At 38.9% G+C, this 16978-nt stretch overlaps 1 long non-coding RNA gene across 1 annotated transcript; it reads left to right on the top strand.

The window, feature by feature from the left end:
* The first annotated feature begins 1529 nt into the window (after positions 1-1529).
* Positions 1530-9304, top strand: LOC120873614. The gene is made up of 2 exons (XR_005723500.1): positions 1530-1661; positions 7727-9304. It is a non-coding gene; the product is annotated as an uncharacterized LOC120873614 (long non-coding RNA).
* Positions 9305-16978: the final 7674 nt, after the last annotated feature.

Here is a 16978-nt window from a genome sequence, read left to right as displayed (position 1 = left end):
ACAGAGCTTATTCTAAAATGTAGGTAGGGATAAAAGGACCTGAATGTTCTGGTATGAACTTTTACATGTGCATAAATGGTCTCGTGTCTCTCTTTCTGCTGAGATCTGCTGAATGTTTTTATAGTACTACCTTAGATCAGTAATGTACCTTTGCACTGTTCAAAATGACTTACTTTTGAAGAATTTTGTCCCATCACTTCAGTTTTATTTTCATCATAGTTCTAAGAGATTAGAAGGACAGATATCTTTATATCTACATTTTGTGGGAGATGAAACAGGAACTTTGCCCTGTGATTTACACTTTAGTTATTGGAGGAAGAGGAACTAAAACTTTGGACATAGCATTCTACTGATCCCTCGACTTGCTCAGGCTTTTTTTTTTTTGCTGCAGATTGGAGACAGAATTTTTGTTTTGGCTGCAGCCTGCACTCTCTGTCAGGGACCTCCGTGTTGGGAGAGAAGCATGGAAATTGGGCACCGAGCTCCTGGGTTTGAGAAGAACCTATGCAAATTACATATGTTGGGCTTTAGATCAGTTTTCCTGGTTCAGGTTGATTTGTGGGTCATTATAAGCCTTTAACGGAGAAGGCAATGGCACCCCACTCCAGTACTCTTGCCTGGAAAATCCCACAGATGGAGGAGCCTGGTAGGCTGCAGTCCATGAGGTCGCTAAGAGTCAGACACATCTGAGTGACTTCACTTTGACTTTTCACTTTTGTGCATTGGAAAAGGAAATGGCAACCCACTCCAGTATTCTTGCCCAGAGAATCCCAGGGATGGGGGAGTCTGATGGGCTGCCGTCTATGGGGTTGCACAGAGTTGGACACGACTGAAGCGACTTAGCAGCAGCAGCAGCATAAGCCTTTAAAAAGTGTCCATGCCCATCACTGACAAGATTTACTGCAATGAGGTGCCATTGCCTGTTGATACAAGTATTAGGTGCCCACCATTGTAAATGAGTCATCAATCCCTTCTTTTGCCCTTGTGACTAATTAGGACTTGGGTTTGGGGACAAGGAAGAGAGGGTTTGCTGAACACTATGCTATCTACATGATAACAGAAGCTGAATTTTAGCAACAATGATATATATCACCACACCTTTTGAGCAATTCTCTGTAATAACATTGCAGAATATCACTGTTATTTAATTGAAACCTCACAACAATCCTGTGAAGTTGCTGTTGTCTTTGTTCTAACCCTGTGAAAACTGAGGCTCAGAGGAGTTAAGAAACTTGCCATAAGCTACTTGTAGAGTGACAGATCAGGGATTTTAAGTTTTGTTCTGACTTTGACTCTAAAACTCACTCTGCTGGATCATACCACCCCATAGATGGGTTTATTTGGGGGTTGCTTAGAGAATTTTTGTCAGTTTAGAGTGATGATAGGGAGACCCCTTGGCATGAGAGGAAAAATCTTAAGTGGGGTCCTTTCCAAGTCACCATGTTCTCAGATTGCTGACCTGTTATTACTTTCATGACCTCCATTTATCCCTGTGAATAATTCATGTAATATCAGTAATGTGTTTTGTCTCTAGCTTGTTATCCAGGAAGATGTACAGAAGCTACCATTTGCTTTCACCTTGCTGGCTGCTGACCCTAAAGAAGTAGCACAGACACCATGGACACTCACCTTAAGATAGTGCTACTGAGTTAAGTTAACAGGTAATTGGTGGTAATTGCCCAGAGTCAAAGGTTTGAGGGTTCTGGTCACCTTCCCTAACTCAGATGACAGAGGATGTGGGAACCCAAACTCTTGGTCCATCTAATCCAGGGCTTGCCTGTTTAGATAAAGTAAAACATCTTTCTCTGGTTTATTTCTTTACTTACCACCACTTTCAGTTAGAATTATCAAAAGGGCATTTGTCACCCTGGTTTGGAAATGCTGTCTCTAATCTCCACCTGACCTGTCCTGAATTTTGCCCAGTGGGTGGAGGGATTTTGAACTGGACAGCCATGGGCTTGCTCACTGAAAAAAAAAACTATCTTCAGGTATGATCCTCAGGCCCCCGCATTTAAGTGACCATCCTCTACCCTTTGAATTTGTCTTTGTAACATTCTTGGTAAACAGTTGACCAAGTAAATGAGTTGACTCATTGGTAAATGAGTTGACTCTCCACCCATTCGTAGCACACATGCATGTATGTGTGCTATGTCACTTCAGTCGTGTCCAACTCTTTGTGACCCTATAGACTGTAGCCCATCAGGCTTCTCTGTTCATGGGGATTCTCCAGGCTAGAATACTGGACTGAGTTGCCTTCCCCATATCTTCCCGACCTAGGGATCAAACCTGAGTCTCTAATGTCTCCTGCATTGGCAGGCAGGTTCCTTACCACTCGCACCATCTGGGAAGCCCTGACCATATATATGTAGGTATATTTATGAATTTTCTATATTTTCAAAATTATTTATATTGTTTTTCTTAGGGAGCAGCACACCATCTTGAGTCTTACTGCTTTATAGTAAATCTTACTTTCATATAATAAACTTATACTTTCATATAAGTTTTATTGGAACAAAGCCTCATTCATTCATTTTTACATATCATCTGTTTTTGTGAGCTGTGATACAGCAGCAGAGTTAAGTAGTCGTAACAGAGACCATATGCCTGCAGCACCTAAAATATTTTCTGTCTGGACCCTTACAAGAAAAGTTTGCTGCCCACTGGTCTAGATCATGGGAGGAAATTTTTAACCATTCCTTTTATTTTTGTCTGTACTATTTTGAATTTTTGCCACGTGTAAGTATTGCTTTTGTAGTAAAGCTATTAGAACATCTTAAGTGATTGTGCTACATGCTAAGATGTAGCCTTTTCCCTTGAGGTTGCACATACTAGTGGGAATAGATATTTACACAAACAGAAAAATCACTGTTTAGAGTTTTAAATACATAATAAGTATAATAAGAATTTTTAAAAGTTCTGTGAAGATACGAATGAGTGGAGAGTCAGCTCATCCTCCTGGCAGAGGAAAGAAGTGATTTTACAAGAAATTGAGGAGCTGGCCTTTATTTATATAAGATTAGGAATTTGCCAAGCCAGGGATGTTTGGGAGGAGGAGAGACAGTCTATACTCATTTTCCTGTCTTTCTTACGAGAATTAGGTCTACCTTCATGTAACAATATGTGATGTCATTCTTCCTTTCTAGTCTCCTCCATCTCCATGCCATCTGGGACTCTGACTAACAGTTTTTAAACATCATGTTTGGTTTCCTTTTTCCTTTTATGCATCATGTCTCAGACATGTCAGAGACATGATGAGTAAACCAAAGAATCTGAGCTCCCAAAAGATTAAGACTTGGCTTAAATCTTAAACATTGCTCTCTCATCTCTTCAGAGTAGAATTCCACTAGCAAGCTGTGACAGTTTCCCCTTCATATTTGTTGTGTTGCTTCTTCTGTACCAAATAGAATTGGGTGATGCTTTCATTTTTTTGGGCATGTGGCCTGAATCAGTGTGATTGTTGAGGTGATTGACAAGTCAGTAGTCATTTTCTGTTACTGCAATGTTGTTTCCCTAGGTAATGTGATATGTGAGAGAGGGAATGATATTACCATATCCACAGTTAACTTAGTATATATATGTAAATGTGAAGGATTGGGTACCTAAATTAGTTTAATGCATAGCTCATGATTTTCATCTTTATAGCCTTCTCAGAGCTGCTCTCAAAGAATAAAGTTAACTCATATAAGACTTTAATTTTTTTTCCAAAATGGCTGTACAGTTGACATGGGATTATTCATTAGCAAGATTATTCTTTTTCCACTGGTTTGCATACTGATCTTTGTTACAAATTTGTGGACTGTAAATTTGTCAGGTGTCTTTCTGGACTCTATTCAGATCCATTTGTTAGTTTTCCTTGTATTAATATTATATTATTTTAATATATGGCTTCATCATCTTCACATGTTTATCAATCTTCTGTTGTATGCCATTGTATGCCAGCTAGCATAGAAGAGAATCACAGAGAATACAAATAATACTGTTTTCTAAAAGATAATTTATCTTTTTGTCTTTTAGGATCATAGGGTTGGGAGTTGACCACCTCAGTTTATGAGAGATTGATCTAGGTTTTATCTGGATTTCAGCTTTGGCAAAAGTCAGTCTTTTTTGGTTATCCCTTGCTATCATGATGTGATTCTCTATAACTTTCTCTTGATGTGTTGGTGTTTCTAGTGTCTTCAGCTTTGGAAAAGAGCTAGAAAGTCATTTCTTATCATGGATGTTCAACTTAGCATTGTACTACTCTCCTCCCCCTTTTGGGAGGGTGTGGAAAATTGTGATGGTTTGGTGTGCACTAAACTTCCAACCTCATCATTCAAACAATGTGAAAAATAACTGCTAGTTTTTCTGTTAGCTAAGGAACTGTGCCAACCATCCAGGCTGGTCCTCAGACTCTAGCTCTGCCCAATATTAGGACATTGTGAAATATGATTTAGATTCTCCTTATCAATTCACCCTTCTTTGTAGGGCTTTAATCAGTTCCCTGTACTGGGTCCTTGTCTCCCCTTCCTCCAGATTGGTTTTGTTTTCTAAGCACCATGAGATGGCAGGGTTGACTCTTTGTGTTCTTGTACATCCTCAGAATTCAGCAAATGTGTGGTGAAGCAAACTGGACATATAAATCTCTTAGAATGGAGGCAAGGAGAAAAGTTAGAAGGACAATCTAGGCAAGAAGTTATAGTGATCAGAATTAGCAGATTACTTGTAAAGATGGGTAGGTATAGAAAAATTTGATACAAATTTTAGGCTATATGTGTGTGTAGTGTTATATATATAGTGTATAGTGTGTGTGTGTGTGTGTGTGTGTGTGTGTATACACCTGCACTACCCTGGTGTACTTTGCATTAGCTTTTACTTTGCAAGGCAGATAAAGCCCTGATACTACTGATTGTAACTGTGTGTGTGTGTGTGTGTGTGTGTATGCCTGCACACAGGTGCACACAGGACTTCAGCTTGGCTATACTTGCTTACACATTGCTCTAACCTCTGTCCTCAGTGTAGTATTTTAGATCAATAGTGGCCATACTGAAGCTTCTTCTATGAAGGAATATCTATTGCTTGGTTAAGCCTTCAGTCTTCTATTGGTTAATTGAGTCCTGTGTGCTGAATATAAATCCTATGTGTTTCCCTAAAAAGTCCATCCAGGCTACAAATACAAATCACATGTGGCTTCCTGCAAGTCCATTCTGAACAAAATTAAGGATCATTCATAAGCAAAGCTGTTCCCAAGGTTGGTGACCCCATTGAGGTTCACTCTAAGCTCATCATCTTCTCATGTAAGCAGAGAGGTGAGATGCCACTCCTGATTCATTGTGTCACGTGACCATATCTTGGCAGTCTCCTGAATAAGGTGTACATTATTAATTCAGAAGGCCAGAGAAAGTATATGAGTCTTAAGCTGCTGCAAACCTTAAATGAGTTAAGAGGACAGAGTTGGTGCAACCTAAGTACAGATTGCTCAGCAGTCTATTTACTGCTAATGGAATCATTTTTGTTGCTTATCCACTCTTTCTTGAAATATCCTAATATGACTAAGTTCTCATAAAGGCTGTAAGATGCACATACTAATTCCAGTGCAAAGAGGGTTTTTATATAAAATATAAAATTGAGGAGCCATTCAAATCCCTTTGCCTCTTTGCAGTAAGCTATCAATCAGTCCTCTCCACCAACAATTTTCCTAGGGATATTATGAAGTGACAGGTGTATTTATAAATTTATAATGAATTGATAAATAAGTGAAGAATGAAGCCTGCTGCTTCATTGTTATTTTCTTCTCTCACATCTTTCATCCTCAAAGTTATCCTTCATTTAAGCATGTCAGGAGAGAACCCGAGTTTGGAATGGGGTCTTGATGGAGAGATTGAGACTGTATAAGAAATGGTGTATAAAGAGCATAGAGAATGTGTGGTTGTTCAGGATTTGACCAGTGCTTCAGAGCAACAAATTCTAGTGCTCCATTCCCTCTAGAAGTTATGAAGTTGGTTAATAGAGTAACCTAATTGAGAAGCTAGCCTAACTGATTCTGTAGAAAACACAACTTTTGATTTAATTTGGTGGATTTCTTTTAATTGTAATAGTCAACTAAAAGTATTAGGGCTATTTACGTAATGGCAGGGACATTCTTTCACTGATCTGTTGTAACCGAATCTAAGGTATTTTCCATTTCTGAATGTATGATGAGGTTGCTTCAAGAGTTGGCACTTCTGTAACCCTAGGGTCTCTTGTCTGGTGAACCCCTTGCACTTCTTCTAGCATGTGTGCTTGTCTTCCTGCTCAAGTTCAGTTCTGAAAACACTGCTGTTTCAACCTCTCTTGGTGTTATAGATCCTCATGTTGCTGACTTCAGAGCCTCACTGAAAGCGTCTCTGTAAATTGCTAATTCATAAGGGCCAGCAGAGTTCATTCCTATCATATTGGCTGCTTAGTGATACGTATTCATTCTCTGTAAGGATATAGATATATCTTTTTCTCTATCCCCAAAGACTTAATTTTGATTTAAAATGAATCTGTCTTTTCTTTTTGGGAAGATTTGCCTTTACCTGTTTTACCTGATCTCTGGGTTTTGGGTTCCTCTTTGTCTGTGAAAAGGTAACATTTAGACCAAACTTTAGAGATGTCAACTCTCTTCCTTGAGAAGGGCATTACTTTGGTTGAAAGTGATCACAGTTATGAGTAAAATTATATGAGGGAGAATAAAGCACCTCATTATAGTAAAGTCAGGATTACCCTGTTTATGAGCTCAATTTAATTAATTATTAAAGGCTAAGACATTTAGAGAAAATTTTAAAAGCATGCTATTAAGGTCAAAGTGGCTGAGATTCAAGTTTAAATGGTTTTAGCTGTTGTGTTGTATCAAGAACTCTCTTCCATTTGGGAAGTTAACCTGAGATGTAAAGTGGAGAGACCTGGGCTGAGGGTCAGAAGACTTGCTTCACATTCTTTCTTTGCTACCAACTGGCTCTCAGACCTCAAATATGGCACTTATATTTCATTAGTAAGGAGATAAAAATACCATTTTGCAAGTCAGCTATGAGAGCATCTGACGGAGTGAGGGTCTGACTCACTTTACATGTCCAGGGAAATTTTGATTCACTTATACATGTTGATATTTAAGAGAGTTTATTCAGGAAATTTCTATGAGCCAGGAAGTTTCATAAGATACTCATGGTCATGCTTTGTGAGCACTGGTCCAGGATATTTTTTTAGTCTAGGAGAAGATCATCAGACCTGATCCAGAAGATTGGAGTTTTAGTTCAGATTTGTCCTGCATTTGTTGTGAAATCTGGGTGCAAGTGTCATAACCTTCCTTAAGTATTCAGTTTCTGCACCTGGTCTATAAGAATAATACCTTGAACAGGTTAGTGCCATTTCTCTGTATATTTCTATATCTGTAAAGTAGGCACAGTGAAACTAGCCACTTCAGAAGATCTTCACAAGGCTAACATTATTCAACACATGGAAATGTTCTAGCAGAGTGCTTCTTTCATGGTATGTACTCAGTAAACACTCATTGGAATGATTTTCTCTCCTTCCTAGAGCTCACTTGAGTAAAATTGCCAGTCATAGAAATCGGAATGCTGAATACCATGTTAATGCCTTGACAATTTTCTGGAAAGAAGAAATAAAAACCTGTCTGATGCTCCCAGTTTTATTTTACTGGCATTCTCTCTCTCTCTCTCTCTCTCTCTCTTTTTTTCCCTTGGGATGATGTCTCTTTGTGGCAGAGCAGCAACACCAGCAACTACAATCAGGGGCCAAAGGCCAGAAACCGTGGATGAGAAAGACCATCCCTCCTGCCCAGTCCTCTTCTGTGCTGCTGGGTTTTCTCTGACAGGAATGCATGCCTTTCTTCAGGAGCCCCATAGCCAAGAGCACAGCAGTTTTCTTGGAACCAGAGGCAGAAGGCTCCTGCTCCCTTGTGGCTCATATTCTCACTCAGCACCCAAGCATGTCTTTATTTGGTGAAGTTCACAGCCTTTCCCTTCCTGCCTCAGCAGCTACTGTCCCAGCTTCAGCCCCAGTCATGAAAAGTGTGGCTGCTATGTGGATCATGTCTCAGGCAATTCAGAGAGCCTTTCAGAGAATAAAACTTTGGATTTGACTGTGACTTCAGCTACGACTCTCTCTTTCTCCTAGAAAACTATTGTGTAGGATGAAGCAAGAAGGTGCAAGCTGTAATACTGTCATGAAGGCCAAAGGCTGAGGAAGAAGTTGCCATTTCTCCTTCCTGTTTACCACTCAAGGATATATCTCCTGAATCCTTTTTAGAGTTATTGGTATCCTGGCTTTATACATATACCCTGGTATTTGAATACATATACTGGTGCTCACAGCATTGGCTTAAAGTTAGTGATTCTACTACTCTCTAGCTGTATGACTTGGGCATTCAGTTCTCTCCGAGCCTCAACTTCCTCATCTTTATGATATGATGAGAATAGTCATGTGTGTCTGCTTGCCTGGTCAAGTAAAATCTCAGCTTCATATATCTGATACCTTAGGGTCCACTACCTCAGTAGGAACCTTGCATGTTACTTAACACAGCTTTTGCTGCCGAAGATGACCGTTCCTTCATCAGCTCCCTGGACAGATGATCCTCTAGTGTCAAGACTGACCTCTGAAGGGTTGGGAAGCTGCCCTCCTCAGGAGCTCAGAGAGTAAGCTGTTGTTTGTGCTGATCTGAAATCTGAACTCTCCAGTAACTTTTGCCTGCTGGTTTCTGTGTCATCTCTGGATAATAGGACATTTAACCTCAAAGTCTTCTGTATACTGAAGACTACTGTAAAGAGTACCATTATTTTTTAAGCTGGATATCAAGTCATCTTTTCAGCTCCTTTGCCTGCTCTGCCCTTGGGTTTCTGATCTGGATTGACTGCATGGAACAGAACATGGTGCCAGGTGTTCCTGAACATTCTCAATGGTCTTTGTAGCATCGGTAATAAAACATTCCCTGATGACCCTAGAAGCAAGTCTGATTATTACTAATGTTAACTGTCCCTACCCGTAGTGAGTCTGCTCAAATCCCAGAGCCATGATTGGCAAACCATGTTTCTTAACATGCTTTAAATTATTTTTAACATGGAAGTAATTTCCCCCTCTGTTGCATTCCCATTTCCTTCTGCAGGGGATCTTCCCTACACAGGGATCAAACCCAGGTCTCCTGTATTTCATGTGGATTCTTTACTGCTGAGCTACCAGGGAAACCACGCTTTATTCTAAAAAATAATAAAGATGCATTAAATTTAATAATAGAAAAGACCTAGAAAAAATATAAAGAATACTATGGAACTTATTTGTAGCCCATTTACTTTTTTAAAAAAATAAAATATTTTTATACATTACACCTTAGTCATGTTTCCACATAAATGATTGTATATTTATGTGTAATCAGTGAAATTATGTAATGTGGTTATGTGCCTATACATTTTGTTCTCTTATTGATCATTGTGTTTTCCCATGTCATCAGTTATTTATAAGTATCATCATAATGGTTGCATCATAATAATGAATATATATTATAATTTACTTAATGAACCCTATATGGTAATCCTTAATTTGTAGCCAGTTTCCAGGAGCTTCAGAGCTATTCTCTTTGAGAAATGGAATAAGGGAGAAGGCAATACCTCTAGATTCTCACAGGAGGATTTTATTTTCCAAATGCTGGAGTAATCCCATTGCTCTGCTCTTCTTTTCCTGTGGGCAGAGTTAACAGGACATGGAGATCAGATCAGGACTTAGAGATCAGATCAGGATGTGGAGATCAGTTGGAAAACTAAAAAAGCAGGTTGATTTGTGCATATGTATTTATGACTGAGCAACTGAGCACATTAGTGAATATGTATCCTCACTTCACAAATTCAAGTTTAAAATGTTATACTGATGATTTCTGTGATGAACAAGATGTTTGGTTTTGTTTCATTTACTGATACAAATGTGCCCCTAGAAGGGCTTGAACTGCCTCTTTCTGTGATCAAGGATTTTCCCTTGATTAAGGAAATCAAAGAAATCCAAGGATCAGAGAATTACTCTCCATTGTCAGGATTTAATGCATTTAAATCCAGAGCTAGAATCAAAGTATCACAGATTTGTCTTCTGTTAACATAATTTGGGACTCTCTTGTTTGTTAGAGCATAGCTCTGGCAGAAGGAAGGCTCCACTCTCATATAATCACATCAGTCATCTGGGGTCATTGTTTGAGGGGCAATACCATCACTTCTCTGCAGACTTGCAGAACTAGTCACCAAGATAGGGGTACAGGAGTCTTCTTGTTTACAAACTTCCCAAGTGAATTTTGTCAGGTAAATTTAAGACATGGATTGTGACCCATGCACAGAAAAAGGTATCTAGGCCATCAATTTAGCCTGAAAGAAAATTTCCCTGCCTCCACACCTGTATTTCTAACAAGTCATAACATCTAAGATATTGAGCTTTACTTACTTTGGATTTCATCTTTGATTATCAAAATCACATGGTTGAGAAGTAGTAGTTTCATAAACCTGTAGTGAGGGTGATGAAAGGGGTTTTTTTTTTTTTTCCCCCCAATTAAAACATCATTTCTGAAAGAGGCAGCCCACATCTCGCCAAAGGCACTGCCACTATAGAGAACCAACCGCATCCCTTCATCTCGGGCCAATCCCCTCCTTGTGGAATGGATAGAAACTATGTGTTATCACCTATGGGGACTGGCTGGTTTGATGCAGTAGTATATGGTTGACTGTTGAAACAAAAATAAAACCAAACGAAACAAAAGTAAAACCAAACGGAAACTTCTGGTTATTTAGCCCTGGTAGAATTCTCAAAACTTATTACAAAAGGCTAATCTGAGACAGCTTCACTCCATTTGTGCCATTTCTGCAGCCCAGAGAAGCGTTAACCTTATTGGGTCTGGTTGCTAGGGTGCTTCCAACATTCTGCTCAAGAGTTTTATGATGTCACAGGTTTCTATTTGTACAACTGAGAAACTGCAAGTTGTGTATCACATGTGCTTGTTAGGAAGGGTGAAAAGTCAAACTACCAAGATGATGTCCTGTTGCTAGTAGTAAGGGTGCTAATATCTAGTGGGCAGGTCCTCATAGTTAGTGGGCTGCAGTGAACAGTTTTGAAAGTTCTATGTTCTTCCCCTTCCTGTGGCATAATTTCAACAGTTAGGGAAACCAGGTCTTGAAACCTCTAACTTGGGTCCTAACTCAGGAAAGGGAGTTTATAGAAAGCAGTAGTGGGCGAGAGATACGTCTAGTCTCCTACGTTTCACGTTAAAAAAAGTGTTGCGTATCCTGAGTCTGAGATTTCTGAGCTGCTTGAAAATAAGAATAGCTTCTCATTTCTTTGTTGGGCCACCTGCAAAGAGCATTCATGCTTCCTGTTCCCCAAGTATTGTGAGGCTGTTGGATTTTTTTGGGTGGGAGATGTCAGTATCTGGTTCTAGCAGAGCAGAAACCACAGTAAACTGGGAGCATCCCTCCATTGAGCTTTTGCCTCCTACAGAAATGCAGATGAACTCAAGGCGATTTGTCCATTGTGTATGTTTCCTGGAACATTGAAGAAATGAGAAGGAAGCTTCTTAAGTGTGTGCCGAGTTCTCCTGTGGAGGAGGAAAGAGGCGAAAATGGCCCCTATGAGTTATCTCTTAACTATGCTGAATCCATGAAAGCCTTTACAGAGCAGCTGGTCTCTCCCTTGGCTGGGTGCCAGTCAAGCCCAGTGGGTTATAGGTCTCAAAGGCCCTTTAAGTAAAGGGTGTATGTAGATGGTGAAAACATTGCAGGCTCATTGCTCTGGAACATGTTCTAAGTAGGAGCAGAACCATGGGTACAAGCAATGTGGGCCCAGCTGGCAGACTGAAGGGGCCCACACAGGAGGACATGAGTCAGAGGGACAAAAATTTCAGAGGCAGAGCAAAGTAGGTAATCCTAAATCTCATAAAAAGCCAATGACTGTCAGATGTAAAAAAGACCGGTCAAGAGCAGGGTGAAGCCCAGAATAAGAGGTCTCTCAAACTGAGTAGCCACTTGTTTCAGCCCAGGACCTTTTGTTTACTTCATCCAGCGGGGGTACGGTTTGGAGTTTAGGACACTTTTGGGCCTTATTTGTGGTATTAAATAAAAGCATCCATGAGGGATTAAGGAAACACAGCTTGGGGTTCCCCTCCTGGAAGCTCCACAGATGGTGGCAGAGCAAAGACTGCTGTCTCCCTCGAGTCTCTTCTTCATGTTTGTGACCACAGTGTTCCAGTGTCCTTCACATATAAGAAGTTCTGCTCAGTGGATGCTAGATCTGTCCCCTAGCTGCTCTAAGAAGTGCTCATAAAGGAATGTGAAGAACTACAGCAGCAGGAAGCTCTCAACAAGGACCAGACATACCTCCACAGAGCATTGGAATATTTCTGCATTTTCAAAAGCATGCTTAAAGGGGAAAAAAGTTAACGTCTGAGTCCTGACATCCTCTTATTTTCCTTACCTTCCTTACTCCTGAACTTTTGGGGAGTTTCATACTCTGAAAATGACACATTACAACTAAAATACTCATTTCATATTTTTCTGCAAACTTTTTGCTCCTATTTTTCTTTTGTGATTGTTTAGCATGTTCCAAGCATAAAATGACTCCACCAACTGAATGTTCACTCAGGGCTAACATTTCGATGTGTACATCCCCTTGGAAGCCACGTAACTGGCCAGTAGTGGTACAATAGTCAGTGTTCCCATGTAACAATGACTACTCTTTGATGGTCTGGACTTTATGACACTATCTAATCAATAAACAATAGAACAGGTGTACTCCCTCTCAGGTGTCTTTCTGCCACAGTGCTGGCTCCACCATTGTTGGATAAACTAGTTTTTATGCAGACTGTGCATGTTGGAGAATTTGCTATCAATGGGGTCTTTCTGGAGAAGTTTTGCAGACAGAACACATCTCCCCAGCTTGTCGTAAGTTCTGGAGAGAACTCCAATATTATTTCCTCAATCTTCCTGGCTAAACTGACCATAAACTTTGTTTTCTCTCCTTATAGTACCTTTTTTGGTTGCTGATTAGAAAGGCAATACATACTAAATATAATAAATATTAAGCAACATAAACTATAAAAATTAGTGTGGCTGTCACCCATTATTCAGCTGACATTTGTGGATAATCACCGTTAACTAGTATATATTTTTTTAAGTTATTTTTTGATGCTTTCATGGATATAGAGAATGTATATCTGTATAAATGTATTTACATTTATAAAATAATGTTTAAATACACAAACATGCACACAGAGTTCAGTTCATGCAATGGAGATTATACAATTGGCCTCTCACTGGCAATAGATTTGAGTCATTTTTTCTTTATCAATCCATGCAGATATATATCATTTTTTTAGTAATAGATTTTATGTTTCAGGTTTAGAGTCCTAGAAAAATTGGACAGGAAGAACAGAGAATACCCAGAACAGAGAATAACCATTCTACTCATGTGCACAGCCTCCCCCTTGTTCATCATCTCACTACATATTGGTACGTTTGTTACAGGAACAAACATTAACACACCAGTGTCAACCATAGTTTACATTAGGAATTCTTGTGTTGTGCATTCTGTGGGTTTTGATAAATGTATGATGATATATTCTCACTATTATAGCATTAATATAAATATTAATATTCTCATTATCATAGCATTATAATCTATTATACAGAATAGTTTATGTGTCCTAAAGATCCTTTGTGCTCCACCTCTTCATCCCCTCTTATAAACTCCTGACAACCACTGACCTTTTTATTGTCTTCATAATTTTACTCTTTTTATAATGTCATATAGTTGGAACCATACAGTACCTGGTCTTTCCAGTTGGCTTGTATCACTTTGCAGTATACATCTATGGCTCCTCCATGCCTTAATGTGACTTTATAGTTTATTTATTTTTCTAAGTCAAGTAATATTCCATTGTATGGATGTACCACAATTTATTTGTCCATTCACCTACTAAAGGATATCTCCCTTGCTTCCATATTTTGGAAATCATGGGTAAGGCTGCTGTAAACATTTGTGTGGAGGTTTTTGTGTGAATCTAATTTTTCAGCTCAGTTGGTTAAATACTAAGGAATGTGAGAATTGAACTACATAATAAGGATACATATAGTTTTGTAAAATATGCCAAACTTTCCTTCAAAGTGAATTTAGCCTTTCTTGAATCCTTTCTTTGGTGATGTAGTTAAAAAGTTATTTCCAAACTCAATCATTTAGATTTTCTCCTGTAGGAATTTTATAGCTGTGTGTTTTACGTTTAGTTCTGCAATTCATTTTGAGCTAATTTTTATGAAAGGTGTAAGTTCTGTGTCATGTGGATTTCTAGTTGTTTCAGCCTCACTTGTTGGGAGGCTCCTGTATCTGCTGACTTGTCTTTGCTCCTTTGTCAAAGATTGGTTGACTCTATGTATGTGCATCTAGTTCTGGATTCTGGTTTTTCCCATTTATCTGTTTAAACTTTTGCCAATACCACACTGCCTTGATTATAGCAACTTTGCAGTAATCTGAAAGTCAAGAAGTGTCAGTCCTTTTAACTTTTTTCTTTTCCTTCAATATTATGTCAGTTATTCTGGCCTCTTGCCTCCCCACATAAACTTTAGGATCAATGCATTGATAAAATAACTTCCTGGGATTTTGACTGAAATTATACTGAATCTATAGATTAAAGCAGGAAGAACCAACCTCTTAACACTATTGAGTCTTTCTATTCATAAATATGGATTATCTCTGTAGTTTTCCTTTGAGTTCTTTCAACATAGTCTTATAATTTTCCTTATATAACTCTTAAAAATTTTTTGTTTGGTTTATCTGTCAGATTTCTTTCTTTTTTTTTTTGTTTTTTGGATGCTAATGCTAATGTTGCTCATCCTGTTTAATGGCTGCAAGAGTCTATTCTATGGATGTGATTAAGAACCCTCATTAATTCTTTTTTTTGTGTGTGCGTGCTTCATTATTATTTATTATTATTATTATTATTATTTTTACTTTACAATATTGTATTGGTGTTGCCACACATCAGCATGAATCTGCCACGGGTGTACACATGTTCCCAATCCCAAACCCCCTTCCCATCTTGCCCCCCACACCATCCCTCTGGGTCATCCCAGTGCACCAGCCCCAAGCGTCCTGCACCCTGCATTGAACCTAGACTGGTGATTCGTTTCTTACATGATATTATACATGTTTCAATGCCATTCTCCCAAATCATCCCACCCTCTCCCTCTCCCACAGAGTCCAAAAGACTTCTATACATCTGTGTCTCTTTTGCTGTCTTGCATACAGGGTTATTGTTACCATCTTTCTAAATTCCATATATATGTGTCAGTATACTGTATTGGTGTTTTTCTTTCTGGCTTACTTCACTCTGTATAATCGGCTCTAGTTTCATCCACCTCATTAGAACTGATTCAGACATCTTCTTTTTAATGGCTGCATAATACTCCATTGTGTATATGTACCACAGCTTTCTTATCCATTCATCTGCTGATGGACATCTAGGTTGCTTCCATGTCCTGGCTATTATAAACAGTGCTGTGATGAACATTGGGGTACACGTGTCTCTTTCAATTCTGGTTTCCTTGGTGTGTATGCCCAGTGGGATTGCTGGGTCATAAGGCAGTTCTATTTCCAGTTTTTTAAGGAATCTCCACACTGTTCTCCATAGTGGCTGTACTAGTTTGCTTTCCCACCAACAGTGTAAGAGCGTTCCCTTTTCTCCACACCCTCCCCAGCATTTATTGCTTGTAGACTTTTGGATCGCAGCCATTCTGACTGGCGTGAAATGGTACCTCATTTTGGTTTTGATTTGCATCACCCTAATACCAAAACCTGACAAAGATGCCACAAAAAAATAAAACTACAGGCCAATATCACTGATGAACACAGATGCAAAAATCCTTAACAAAATTCTAGCAGTCAGAATCCAACAACACATTAAAAAGATTATACACAATAACCAAGTGGGCTTTATCCCAGGGATGCAAGGATTCTTCAATATCTGCAATCAATCAATGTAGTATATCACATTAACAAATTGAAAAATAAAAGCCATATGATTATCTCAATAGGTGCAGAGAAAGCCTTTGACAAAATTCAACATCTGTTTATGATAAAAACTCTCCAGAAAGCAGGAATAGAAGGAACATACCTCAACATAATAAAAGCTATATACGACAAACCCACAGCAAACATTATCCTCAATGGTGAAAAATTGAAAGCATTTCCCCTAAAGTCAGGAACAAGTCAAGGCTGCCCACTTTCACCACTACTATTCAACATACTATTTCCCTGGAGGAGGAAATGGTGACCTTCTCCAGTATTCTTGCCTGGAAAATTCCAGGGGCAGAGGAGCCTGGTGGTCTATAGTCCATGGGGCTGCAAAGAGTTGGACACAATTGAGTGTGTGTGTGTGTGTGTGTGCGCACACACACAGTTTATTCACCACCCACCACTAAATCAAAAGATGGTGATATATTACTTGGTCAAGCTGAAGATCCAGAAAATAAAGGAAACCAATCTATATTTATCACTCAGGGTGACAGTTGTCAAATACACCAGCATAAATAGCAGCAAACTAGATCGCATGAATTGGATAAGCCCACTCTAAAATAAATACCTAAAAGAACTTAGTCTGATAGATACATAGGTGTGTGTGTGTGTTTCTAAGAACCATTGATTCAAAATAGCATAGTGGAACCTTAACATTCTTCTAGTTCTCAATTACATTTGTAACCAAGCCAGGGAAATGTAAAATGATGTTTAACAGTAGAAGTATGAATTTTGATTGATTACAGACCATTTCTGGATACCTTTGATTTATACTTGCTCACATCTCTAATATACTTTGTAAGATTAGACTTCAAAGGAGGGTTTTCCTTAAACATTTAGGATGAGTTTTAATTTATTGTTTGTCTGGTGTATCATTTAAAAGCCTGGAAACCTCCTCTTTAGGATTTAGGTAGTTGTCTCCATGATATCCCAAAGC

This window comes from Oryx dammah, unplaced genomic scaffold (assembly GCF_014754425.2).
Source record: "Oryx dammah isolate SB20612 unplaced genomic scaffold, SCBI_Odam_1.1 HiC_scaffold_14, whole genome shotgun sequence".
Classification (NCBI taxonomy): Eukaryota; Metazoa; Chordata; class Mammalia; order Artiodactyla; family Bovidae; genus Oryx; species Oryx dammah.
Note: the sequence above shows the minus strand (reverse complement) of the source record. Positions and strands in the feature narration are given on the sequence as shown.